This window comes from Vombatus ursinus, unplaced genomic scaffold (genome assembly GCF_900497805.2).
Source record: "Vombatus ursinus unplaced genomic scaffold, bare-nosed wombat genome assembly UNPS02007284.1, whole genome shotgun sequence".
NCBI classification, from domain to species: domain Eukaryota; kingdom Metazoa; phylum Chordata; class Mammalia; order Diprotodontia; family Vombatidae; genus Vombatus; species Vombatus ursinus.
In genome coordinates, this window is record NW_020947062.1 from 7,691,444 (window position 1) to 7,705,153 (window position 13,710).

Genomic DNA, 13,710 nt, shown 5'->3' on the forward strand with positions numbered 1-13,710 from the left:
AGTTTTGATGGCTGCTAAGAAATGTGATAACATTGTTGACCCAGTAAAACCCCAGATGCTTTTCAAAACAACTGTTGTCTACTCATCTTATACTTGGATATTGATTTTTTGAACCCAAGTGAAAGACTTTACTTTTATCTCCCTTAAATTTAATCTTATTAGATTTGGCTCACTGATCTAATCCAGTGTTTCTTATTCTGTGGGTCACCACCCCATATGAGGTCGCAAAAAATTTGGCAACAGTAAAAGGTTTCTGAATGCACAAAGACCAAAAATTAATTAAAAATCAAATGTGTAATGAATCCAAAGTGTTTCTGGCAGAGCTTGCCAGTGTTGTATCACGCAACTTCACTTCAGCCTTGGTTCTGAACACAAAGCGTGAGCACTTTGTACTGTGCCTGCCCTCAGGCCATTCAATGCCAATGAACACTGCCAAAACACAAAGTTTTGTGTCATCAGAAAATTTGATACACACTCCATCTATGTCTTTAGCCAAATCAGTGATGAAAAAAGTAAATAACACAAGGCTAATTACAGATAGGTCATGGGAGAAGTCTGCTGGTGATCTTCTTCTAAGTTGACATGAATCCACTAGTGACTCCTTTAGGTCCAGTCATTGAACCAATTTCAAATTCACCTAACTATACTATCATCTTATCTATATCTCTTCACCATTTCCATAAGAGCAGCATAAGAGAATTCACCAAATTCTTTGCTGAATTCTTGCTAAACTATACCTACCCTCCCTGACCTATCAGTGTAGTAGTATTGTTAAAGAATAAATGATGTTAACCTAGCATATATTTTTGATGTAGCCATGCTGAGTTTTTGTGATTACCAAGGTGTTCATTTTAGGTGCAGTCATTAGAGTACCAGGTGGTGTAGTCAATGGAGCACCAGACTTGAATTCAGGAAAACTTGAGTTCAAATCTGGCCTCAGACACTTCCTAGCTATACAACCTTGAGCAAGCCACTTGACTTTTGTTTGCTTCAGTTTCCTTATCTGTAAAATAGGGACAATAATAGCACCTACTTGTCAATGTTTTTATGAGAATTAAATGAGATAATAATTATGAAATGCTTAGCACAGTACCTGGTACGTAGTAAGCACTACATAAATGTTGTTATCATTATTATCTTTTTTCTAAAAGTTCATTGAGCATCCTTTTGTTAAACTATAGAATTTTGCCAGCAATTAGAGTCAAGTTCACTAATCTACAGGTTTTGAATTTCATTTACTTCTCCCTTTTTAAAATATCCTGATACTATTTGTCCTTTCTAATCACGTGGTACCACTTCACCTTAGTCTTTGAACTGTTATTGGCAGTGGTTCAATAATGACATCAGCCAATTTTTTTCTGTGACATTTGCATGCTTCACATGTGACAGTTATAATACAGTAAGCATTCTAAATTATACAACCTTCCTTAAGCCTACAGAGTGACAATATGTCACAGTATTAATTATCCAGCAAGGGAATGTACTATCTTAGTTGCCTTCCACAGATGATGTTTCTGTCTCTGATGTTCACTACCTTCTGTAAACCCTACATGAGTCATTTATTCTTCCTGGGCCTCAGTTTCCTTACCTGTAAAATGAAGGCATTGGACTTGATGGTCTCTAAGATCCTTTTAAACTCTAACTCTATGATCTATTATCCATGAACCATCAGCCCAATTAACAGTTTCTCTCAATTTCTCTCTGGCACATGCTTGTGAAAGATGTATTTCATCTTTACCTTATGAGTATAACTCATCAAAGGCAGAAAAGTATTCTCTTATTATCTCTTTTCTTATCTTAATTATCAACTATTTTTTAGCCACTTTTGTTCTATCCCTTCTAATCCGAAGATCATTCTCTTTTTTCAAAGAAGAGAGAAACAAAAATAAGATTTTAATCATTCTCTTTTCTATCTGCTGTCAGTTATCATTGTCCCACACACCATGAAGAATGGATCTGTCTCTTTTTTGAGCCTCATTTTCAATAATTAAAAAAAAATCTCAATAATATTCTTTGTTGTCTTTACCTTTCCTTACCAGTCTTAGGTCAATCTGAACTTTATCATTCCTGAGACTGTCTTACAGGACTATACAAGCTATACTTTCCCTTACTTCCATCATATGTATCTATATCTATATTTTTGGGGGATTTTAAAATTAAAGATGAATCTTCTGTGCATCTGTATGTTTTTTTTGAGAGATCTCTTTTCCCCTCCTGATTGAAATTGATTCTTTTGGTGTCTTTAGAACTTAATTCTTTCATCTATCTTGTGCTAAATTCCCTTGCTATAAGAGCTTATCTATCTTTTCTTTGAGTAATCTTCACAAATCTAGGGTATATGTCAGAATACACCTAACTTTCTTCACTTTATGTATCATAATTTCTAACCTGAAATCATCACTTTTCTCATCCAGGGTTCCTGTTATCTCCAGCCACCCACTTCTCTTTGTTGGTCAGAATCAGATCCAGGATAGCAGTCACTTGGTTGAAGTAAATATATGAACATTATACACTACAAATAACCACAAAATTCTACTTGCCCTTTATGATTTCTGGGAGTAGTGAGATGAGCTAGTTTGTTAAAATGCCTTTGATTCTTTGATAAGCAATTGATGTCTCCCTGTCAAGTCTAATAGGGGCTGAAGAAGTAATGAATATGAGGGGGGATATTCATTAATGCAAGTACTAACTTTTGAAAATTCCTCTTTTGGGAAACAGTCCTACTCAGTAACTAGTTGACTCCATGTTAATGAAGCCATGGTCACAATCCACCTGGGCAAGTTTGCTTTTCATTGTTCTTTGATTAAAGAATTTCACACTATCCTTGCAGACAAGGTGATAGATACAGTTAGATGGATCCAAAATTGGTTAAATGATTGACCAAACAACAATTGGTGAATAAATATCAGTTTGGGGGGAGGTCTCTAGTGGTGTAACCCAAGTCTTTGATACTGCATTGGCCAACTTTTTTTTAATCGGTGATTTAGATAAAAGAATGAATAGCATGTTTGTCAGATCTTCAGGTGACATGGAAGACAAGATAATTAGTATTTTGGATGATATTGGAAGGATACTAAAAAGTCTTGATAGGCTTGAATAATGGATCAATTAAATTGAATTAAATTTAATGGGAGAAATATATAATGTCCTACATCTGAATTAAAAATTAACTTCAATAATACAAGAAAGAGCCAGCATGACTAGGGTGTGTGTTTGTGTGTTTGTGTGTGTGTGTGTGTGTGTCAGAGATGGAGAGACAGAAAAAGCCAGAGACAGACAGACAGACACATACACACACAGAAAGAGAAAAGGAAAGAGAGAGAGGGTGGGAGAAAGACAGAGAGAGATTTAAAAGTTTCAATGAAATTCTCAAAATGACTTAAGAGTGTGACATGGCAAGCAAAATAAAATAAAATAAAAAGATAATGCTATCCTAGGTGACACAGTGACCAAACCAAGAGAAGTAATAATTGTGCTGCTCTGTTCCCTGGTCAGGCTGCACCCAGCATGTCTCATTCAGTTCAGGTTGCCACATTCTAGGAAAGTCAGAGACTAACTGGTGTGTCCAGAAAAGAGTAAGCAAGATGATGAAAAGCTTGGAAAACATAACTTATGAGGGAGAGTTGAAGGAAATGGAGTTGTTTAACCTGTAGAAAAGCTGGGGGTGGGAGGTGAGGAGGTAGGAGGGACAATGATATCTACATTTGAATTTGGTCACCGAGGAAAAAGGGATTAGATTTTGTTCAGTTTGACTCCAGAGGTAACAGCTAGAAACAATGGGTGGAAACCTCAGAGAGAAAGAGGTAAAATTAATGTAAGGTATCACTTTCTGATAATTAGAACTGTCCCCAAAAGAACTTTACCTTTTGGGCTATGGCCTCTTCTCCAATTTCTAGTCTCCTTTCACTTTAGTTCCCTTTATACACTCTATTTTTCACTTCCCTCAGGTCTTTTTGTTGATCCTCATATATGACACCCCATCTCCCAATTCCATACCTTTGCAGTGGTGAGCAGCAGCCCTGCGAGCCTGCAATGCTCTCCCTACTCAGATCGCCTCACTCCTTACCTTCTCTGGCTTCCTTCAAAACTCAATTCAATCCCATTTTCTGAAGGTCTTTCTCACTTCCCCCAGCTTCAGATGCCTTTCCCTCTGAGCTTACCTCCCAATCTACTCTGTTTATATCTTGTTTGCACCTAGGTAATTAAGTCTCTCCAGTTAGAATGTAAGCTTCTTGAAGTCAGGGGTTACTTTTACCTTTCTTTGTATCTTCAGGACTTACCATGTGCCTGGTCCATAATAAATGCTTACTGAATAGATATTTATTGATTGGCCCCTTTCTTCTTCACATGGTATGGAAGCAGCCCCTAGAGTAGGAGAGAGATTGGACTCACAACCTTACACACCTACTGGGATTGGGAAAAGATTAGGTGGTTTTTCTTGGTGCCATAGATGCTGGGAATTGCTTGGGGTCCCAGATACTGATAACACTAAATTCCAGACCTAAGAGTAGAGAAGCCTGGTACTCTAACCTCCCATCCCCCACTGTCACATCTCTGACTCATTTCTCTAATATTTACTAGGAAGGATCAGGTTTAACCCTAGTTTCCATGTTCTAATTCTGCTTCCCATCGATGATGTAAAATCTCATACAGGAAAATGAAACTATTCAAAGAAGTCTAGAATTTTTGTAATAACCCCCCAAAGCTTCCTTAACTTAACCTAAATGTGTGTTTAGTAAATGAAAGAATTCTAATGGTGCAACAAGACTCCAACATATGAAATAATTTGAGTACATATCTCTGGACCTCAGTTGCCTCATCAGCAAAAGGAGAGGGTTGGATTAGATTGCTCTATGCTCCCTTTAAGTTCTAAGTCTAGGATTCACTTATTCTATGAATATTAAAAGATGATGTATAACAAAGTATGAAACTGAAGGCAATCAAGTATAGCCAAAGGGAAATCTTTTGCTTTACTGTAGACTTGCAGCTACATTTGTAGCCTAGCAGCCTTCAAAGAAAGTCTTCTTGGTCCAACAGCAGGGATGGTAGAGATGATAGTAAGGTCAGACCAAGAGTTGTGGATTATCATTTCTGTTCTTACTAAAATTCAAATCATCTCTAGACTGACACACTGTAATGGGGGTTTGGGCCATTCTCCTCCCACCAGCCACCAAACACCAAGAACCTGTTTTCCCGATTATGCCAGATTCCAGATCATTTACTTGGCTTCCTTTGTTCTCACTCACTAGCAAGCTTTCTTCTTGCATTTTGATTCAGTCAGTGTTAAAAAAATCATTTAGACTTTTTTCATTTAGTAATAGAGCAAGAAAAATTTGATTAAAATGGCAAGCAAGCATTGTTCCGTTAAGGATTACGTTGACCAGCAAGAATTCCCAGCATCTTTTATCCCAAGAAAAACCACCTAAATTTTTCCCCAATCCCAATAAATATGTAAGGTTGTGAGTCCAATCTCTCCCCAACTCTAGAGGCTGCTTCCAAGGGGAATGGAGGCAATATTATGATCCTCATATTCTGATCAACCTCTCAGTGGTAGAAGGGATTAAGTCAGTCACTCATGGCAATGGCTCTGGTCTGTAAAGGCAGTTTGCATGCCTTAGGTTGTCACAGGACCCTTGGCCACCCTGCGTACTGGCTTTTCACACTATATTCATTGCTTTGGCTCAAGAATACAAGAGCCCCAGGGGCCCTGGGATTAACTATTCAGTTATGACTCTCCCTTTACAGGAGGAGGCCATGACTCAGGCTCACATCTTTCCAGCTTTAAATACTTCTGAGCCCCATTTTGGAGACAGCTAAGTGGTGAAGTGGATAGAATGCTGGGCCTGGAGTAAGGAAAACTTATCTTCCTGAATTCAAATCTGGCCTCAGACACTTACTAGTTGTGTGACCCTGGGCAAGTCATTAAAACCTGTTTGCCTCAGTTTAAACATCTGTAAAATGAGCTGGAAAAGGAAATAGCAAACCACTCCTGTATCTTTGCCAAGAAAACCCCAAGTGAGGTCATGAAGAGTTGGCATAATGAAAAATGACTGAACCACAAAACTCTATCTTAATCCTTGTATCCCTTTATGTACCCTTCCCAGTGTTCCTTTCTTTGTGTGTGAGGTAATTGGGGTTAAGTGACTTGCCCAGGGTCACATAGGTAGTAAGCGTCAAGTGTCTGAGGCCAGATTTGAACTCAGGTCCTTCTGACTCCAGGGCTGGTTCTCTATTCACTGTGCCACCTAGGTGTACCCCCTTAGTCTTCCTTTTCAAAACGCATTTCCCCATGTATATAGTATCCTAGTCATCCCACTATTCTCCAAATGCCAGTCCAATCTCTACCATCAGTAAGAGAAGGGAGGCTGCCTTGGAATATGTTGATCTTGGCATATCTCAGAAAAATTTTGTAGATGCTATATTATTTCAAACTTGTGGGATGGTATGAAAATTCATGGTTGATCAATGGGTCCTCGACTGGATTGCAGAGAAACTTCTGCTACTCCCAATCAAATCCAGAGCACCTTGAATATTTCCCCAATACTTTCCAAAGCTAACAATGAGCGTTGGCCAATTGCCTGATCAATAGTATGGTATATTGGGGAAAAAACCACTTAGAGTATAGGGAGCTGGGTACTAAGGATTGCTTTTGTACTTAATTTGTTACTTGTGTGACCCTGGAAATCTTTAACCCTCTGGGCCTTGTGCATCATATGAGAATATTATCCTCACCTTGACTAGCTCATAAGTATGCTGGGCAGCTCAGTTAGCAAAATGAATACAAAAGCATCTTGAAAGGTAAAATGTAGCTTAGTCACCCCTTAGTCTTTTATTCCGAACCCTTGCAATCAATACTTGAAGACTTCTGTTCTTTCTGTGTGTGCGTGCACGTGTGTAATTAACAGGATTTGAATCCAGGTTTTCAGACTCTGTGGTCAAATCCTGCCAATGATAAGTTATTCTTTGTGTAAGCACCAGGCACTATTATTTAGCAACCATTTCCTCATCCACAAATGAAGGAGATTAAACCAGATGGTTTCTGAGGTCCTTCTAATTCTAGACCTATGATCCTATGAACCCAAGTCACTTCATCTTCTCAAACTCATCTACAAAATGAAGGGGTTGTACTAGAACTAGATGATCCCCAAAATCCTTGCCAGCTCCAAATCTATGATTCTGTAGCATGATGATTCTGGAAAATTATTTGAAAGGCTAATCCAAAGTGCTGATCTATGCAGGATCTGATCTTTTACCTTCTTTGTAATGCTTATAAAACCCAACCATCCTTAACTTAGTCTGGTCCCAGACTAAGCCCTACTTGGTCACAATTTGGTCCCTGATTGGCTCAAAGTGCTTGTACTAAGTACTAAAGATAGAAATACAAATGAAGACAGTCTGTTCTCAAAGATCTTGTATTTCAATAAAAGGACATAATACATATAAGTGAGTGGTGGTCAAGAAGCAGCATTTTGGTGCAAAGAGTTACAGGGATGGTATGTGGGGCCATTGAGGAGTAGACTGATATACCCCTTCAAGGAAAAATGGCAGAGTTGATTTAGCCATAGTTTTATAGTTGTAAGTAGGGAGCAGTGGGAAGGTTCACATATTTAAGCAAAGTGGCTTGTGGTATACGTCCAGGGAGTAGGTAATGAAGTCAAGCATGGCGTTGGCTTGCCTGAAATAGTGGATCAGGTGTAGCACTCGTGGATCAGGACAACAGGGTCTTTGGTCACATGTTCCAGAAATGTTCCAGAAATGAAAGAGTTAAAACCTCTCTGTCACGGTCTTTGGTCCAGTGTCAAGGCATCTGGCAAGAAGATAGCTGGGTAATAGGGAATAAATTGAAGGATGGCCAGGGCCTTCCTGAAATAGTGCTCCAGGTGAGGCACTAAGCTAATTTCAGAAACATAAATTGAGCAACCTATAAATAAACTCCCATGGGGGACAATTACCCAAAATGTCAGGTCCAGTAGTTTATGCAAGTTAATTCTATCCAACACTTAAAAAAATCCGTATGCAATATAAACTGTTTTCAAGAACAGAAAAGAAAGGCATACAGAACAATTTCTATGAGATAAATGTGATCCTGATATTCAAACTAGGGAGACATAAAAGAGAGAAAGAGAATACAGATCAATATGAGGAATGGATATTGAGGCAAAAATATTACATACAACACTGGCAAAAATTATAGCAGTGTAGCTAAAATTATTCCTTATGACCAAGTTATATTTATTCCAGAAATGTAAGGATGATTTGACATTAGGAAAATAATTGACATAATAAATTACATTATCAATAAATCAGTAAGCCTTTATTAAACAATGACTATGTTAAGCTAGGGCAGTGAGGTGGCACAGTGGATAGAACATCAGGCCTGGAATCAGGAAGACCCATCTTTCTGAGATCGAATCTGGCATCAAACACTTACTAGCTGTGTGACCCTGGCTGAGTCACTTAACCCTATTTGCCTCAGTTTCCTCACTTATAAAATGAGTTGGAGAACAAAAAGGCAAACTACTCCGGGATCTTTGCCAACAAAATCCCAAATGGGGTCATGAAGAGTTGGAGACAACTGAAATGAATGAACAACAACAAGGAGTATGTCAAGCATTGTACAAAGATCTAGGGGTACAAAGACAAGAATGCAATAATTCCAGCTGTTAGGGACTATTATTCTCTCGGGAGACACAACCAGTACATCTATAAGTAGATACAAAATAGACATTAAGAAGATACTTGTTGGAGGAGACATTAGCAATTAGCAGGATAAGGAAATAAAAAAGGATAGCATCTCTGAGCTCTTTAAGGTTTGCAAAGTACTGTAATGTTATCTCATTTAATCCTCACAACAACCCTGTAGTAGGTGCTATTATTATCTCCCCTTTACAGATGAGGAAATGGAGGCATTCAAAGGTTATGTGACTTGTCTGGGGTTGACATCAACTTTGGGCATAGCTTTACTTTGTTCTCCAGAATGGTTAGACCAACTCACAGCTCCACCAACAGTGTATTTATGGTCCTGTTTTTCCATGACTCCTCCTGTACTTATCATTTTCCTTTTCTATCATATTAGCTGATCTGATAAGTGTGAGATGGTACCTCAAAATCATTTAAATTTGCATTTCTCAAATTATTAGTGATTTAGAGCAATTTTTCATTTGACTATTGATAACTTTGATTTTTTCTTTTGAAAACTGCCTGTTCATATCTTTGGCTATATATCAGCTGTGAAATAGCTTACATTTTTATTAATTTGAATAGTATCTAAATTCTTAAAGGAAAAATTAAATGAGTTACAGGAAGAATTAGATAGTAAAATTATAACAATAGGAGACTTTAATTAACCCTCTCAAATCTAGATTTAAAAAACAACAAAAAATAAACAAGAAAGAAATTAAGGACAAGAAAAGAATATTAGAAAAATAGATCAGATATATCTCTGGAGAATACTGATTGAGAATAAAAAGGAATATTCCTATTTCTCAGCTGTGTAAGGCACCTTCATAAAGATTAACCACTTATTAGGCCATAAAAACCTCACAAACAAATGCAGAAAAGAAGAAATATTTAGTGAATCTTATTCTGACCATAATGGAATAAAAATTACAAACAATAAAGATTCTTTGAAACAAAGATTAAAAATTAGTTGGAAACTAAATAACTTCATTGTAAAGAAAGTGTGTGCCAAAGAACAAATTATAGAAATAAGCAATAATTTCATTAAAATAATGACAACAATGAGACAATAAATCAAAATTTGAGGAGTGCAGCCAAAGCAGTATTTAGGGGACAATTTATATTTCTAAACTCTTTTATCAATAAAAGAGAGAAAAAGCAGATCCATGAAGTGGACATGCTACTAAAAAAAAGAGTACTTAGAAATACAACAAATTAAAAAACCAATTAAAAACCAAAATAAAAATTCTGAAAATCAAAAAGAGATTAACAAAATAAAGACATTAAATTTGTAAATAAAAGGGAGTTGTCCTTTGAAAAACAAATAAAGTAGATAAACCTTTAGCTAATTTGATTAAGAAAGAGAAAGAAAATAATCAAATTACCAATATCATAAATGAAAAAATTCACAGCAAATTAAAAAGAAATAAAAGCAATTATTGGGAACTAGTTTGTTGAACTATATGGCAATAAAACTAACAATCTAACTTGGTTATTTGCAAATTATCCACATTTACAAGAACAAGAAATAGAATAATTAAATGACTTTATCTTAGGGGAAAAAAAGAAGAAATTGAACAAGCCATAAATGAATTTTCAAAAGAAAAAAAAACCTAGGAAGAGATGGATATGTGAATCATATCAATCATTTAATTTTAATACTACATACACTGCTTGGAAAAACCGATAAATAAGAGATTCTTCCAAATTCTTTCTATGATGCAAACATGGTCTTCATACCTAAACCAAGAAGAGCCAAAAACAATTTAAAAAAATTAAAAGAAAAAAAGAAAAAAAATCTAATCAATTAAAATAAATAAGTAAATAAATTTTTAAAAAATAAAAAATCGGGGTAGCTAGGTGGTGCAGTGGATAAAGCACTGGCCCCTGGAGTCAGGAGGACCTGAGTTCAAATGAGGCCTCAAACATAATACTTACTAGCTGTGTGACTCTGGGCAGGTCACTTAGTTCCATGCCTCACACACACACAAAAAATCTAATCAATCAAAAAAATCTCCCAAAGAATAGAAAGGATCAACAAATGGAGATAGGGTATAAGAGGAGGGGAGAGAACTTATGGGAATAGTTTGAATAAAAGTAATTTAAGCAAAAATAATTCTATAGACAAATATTGTGGAATAGGAAAAGACAATTTAAAAAAATATTAGAAGCACAAATGGAGAAAAATATAAACCTAGATTTCCCCACTTTAAATATGAATTAAAAAAAACAACCCAATGATGAATAAGATAAATTGAAAAACATTTAGTAATAGAAGTAGGTCAGAGTAGTGGATAGAGATCTGGTCTAGAGCCAACAAAACCTGTGTTCAAGTCCCATCTCAGATACATACCATCTCTGTAACCCTGGGAAAATAATCTCTCAGGGCTCTACGCAACACTAAGACTACATTGCAAAGAATGTGCCAGAAATACGTTGGCACAGAGTTTCCTCATCTAGTAGTTTCCTAAAGCAATGAAATCACAGGTCCACTTCCCAAGAAGTTACTTCACCCCTGCTTCTTTGTATAGGTGGGGGACCACGGATTCATATAATACAGACTTTTTCTGTATGTTAACTTTTCTGAACTTTTCCCCCTTCTTTTACATAAGGGATGCTCTTTGGGAGGGGGTGGAGGAAGGCTTACAGTGGGAAATACAAGTGATATAAAAACATCAATAAAATCTTATTTTAAAGTGGATCATGACAAATTAAAGTGCAAGCAGCCAACTAGGGCTTTTGGTTTTGAGGCAGGTAGGCTGGTGGTTGAACTTGGAACAACTAAAACCAAATTGTCAGAAGTCATTGTTTGTGTACTAAGAGAATCAAATACTTGATTCTGGTGAATCCCTCTTTGTGCATTGAGTGAGTGGCTCTTCTAAGCATCAAGGTAAGGCCTCCAGAGAGAAGGCATGCAAAGAGCGTCACCATAAGAACCAATGCTTGAAAATGTGGAGGCGCAAACTGCCAAGAAGAGAGATAGACAAGGTGGGGGTTCACACAGTAACTATGCTGAAAGCTTTGGTCTAAAAGTAGCGACATACTTGTGCAGTGACAGTCAGAAGGGCTGAAGAGAATATTTAAAACTCTGAACATCTTTTGTGATTCCTAGTTTGTGGCAACTGGCAACCTTTAGATAATAGGGTTGAGAATGAAGAATGGGTAGAGAGGAAAATAAGTTAGTCAGTTGCCCATTTTAATTTCCCCTGGCTGGATACTAATGTAATATTCACTCATAAATGCTTAAGTACAATCATAATCTGTCACAGTGGATAACGGGCAGGGCCCAGATTCAGGAAGACTCATCTTCCTGAGTTCAAATCTGGCTTCAGACACTTACTAGCTGTGCGACCCTGGGCAAGTCATTTAATCCTGTTTGCCTCACTTTCCTCATCTGTAAATTGAGTTGGAGAAGGAAATGGCAAACCACTCCAGTATCTTTGCCAAGAAAACCCCAAACAGGGTCACAAAGAGTTGGACATGATTGAAACAGCTGAATGACAACGATACAATCATAATCATAGAATGTCAGGGCTGTAAGGGCTTTAGAAGTCATTGGGTATAACCCATTTTCCCCAGATTTTTTCCAGAAAAAAAATGAGGCTCATGGATATTAAGTCATTTGCTGAAGGTCATAGGCTAGATCAGGGGTGGGGAACCTGCAGCATGGAGGCCACATGTGGCCCTGTAAGTCCTCAGGTGTGGCCCTTTGACTGAATCCAAACTTTGTGAAGTTTGTGAAATTTGGATTCAGTCTAAGGACCACACTTGAGGACTTCGAGGGTTATATGTGCCCTCAAGGCCACAGGTTCTCCACCCTGATCTAGATAGTGGTGATAATACCAAGAAGAATCCAATTCTCTCAAAAGTTGGCAGCTTTTTTCACTATAACATAAATACAGACTTAGGTCCGAGGGTCTGAGAATGCTTATCTTATTAATGCCAAAGAAAGTATAATCTTAATCTGGGAGACTCTTTTATGCCCCTATTCACTGACATTCTATTATTTTAAGTCTCTTAACCTACTGCAAAATAATGGGGTTGCACTTGATGACCTTAATGATCTTTTAGTCATTCTGCATTCTTCTGTTTTTGTTCAATTATCACTTTTGAGGAATTTGACTGTTCTTGATCATATTTTGAAGTACACTTTGAGGTACAGAAGGTAGTAAAGCTTCAAGGTCACAATAATAATACTGATTCTTAACGAAAAAGTTGTGATGCTTGATATGTTAAATAAGGCAGGGAAATGTGACAGATTTTATTAAGGTTTACATTCAAATTTCTTAAACATGCATGTATCCATACTGTTTAAACATGTTAGCTTAGGTTATTTGGAAGCTTTACTTTTGTGGAACAGGACATTTCCCAATGATGCCAGATAAATGAAGTGTTATCAGATCTATATTAAAAATATATTAGGTGGCCAAGGAATGATTAGGTTGCTGATCTCTTTCTATTTTCTCTCTCTTTCTAATGAGTTTTCTTTTTAAGACATGTTAACACTTTTCAGAGGATCTCCTAACACTTGGTATTAGCAGCTGGGCCAAATAGTGACCTTTAAAAATAATTGGAATGGTGACTGTGTAATTATAGACTTGTGAACTTGACATCAATTACAACTCCAATGACAAGCAACAAAATGAGAAATCTAGTTTTGACTTCCATTGGTAAGAAGCCTATTTTGCTCCATGTCTCATGGAGGTGTAAGGAACATAGCAAGTTCAGAAAATGAACCAGGCCAGATGAGCCTTCGTTCCTCGACTCTAATCCAATCTATTTCTCCTTTTTTGAAGCTTTCAAGGAGAAGTGAGAAGGGGGAGGTAGGATGGAAATCACTAAAACTGATCCTCCCCAGTGTCAAACTGGGTGTGTGTGTGGGAGAGCAGTAAGGAGGGGCACATATTTCCTTTTGGCTGTAACGCAGATGGTCTATGATTCTTCCCTATGAGGATTTGGACAAATTTATACCTATAAATACTTTTGTTCCCATTACTTCATACTCAAGTGACATCTCTGGTTGAGCTAATG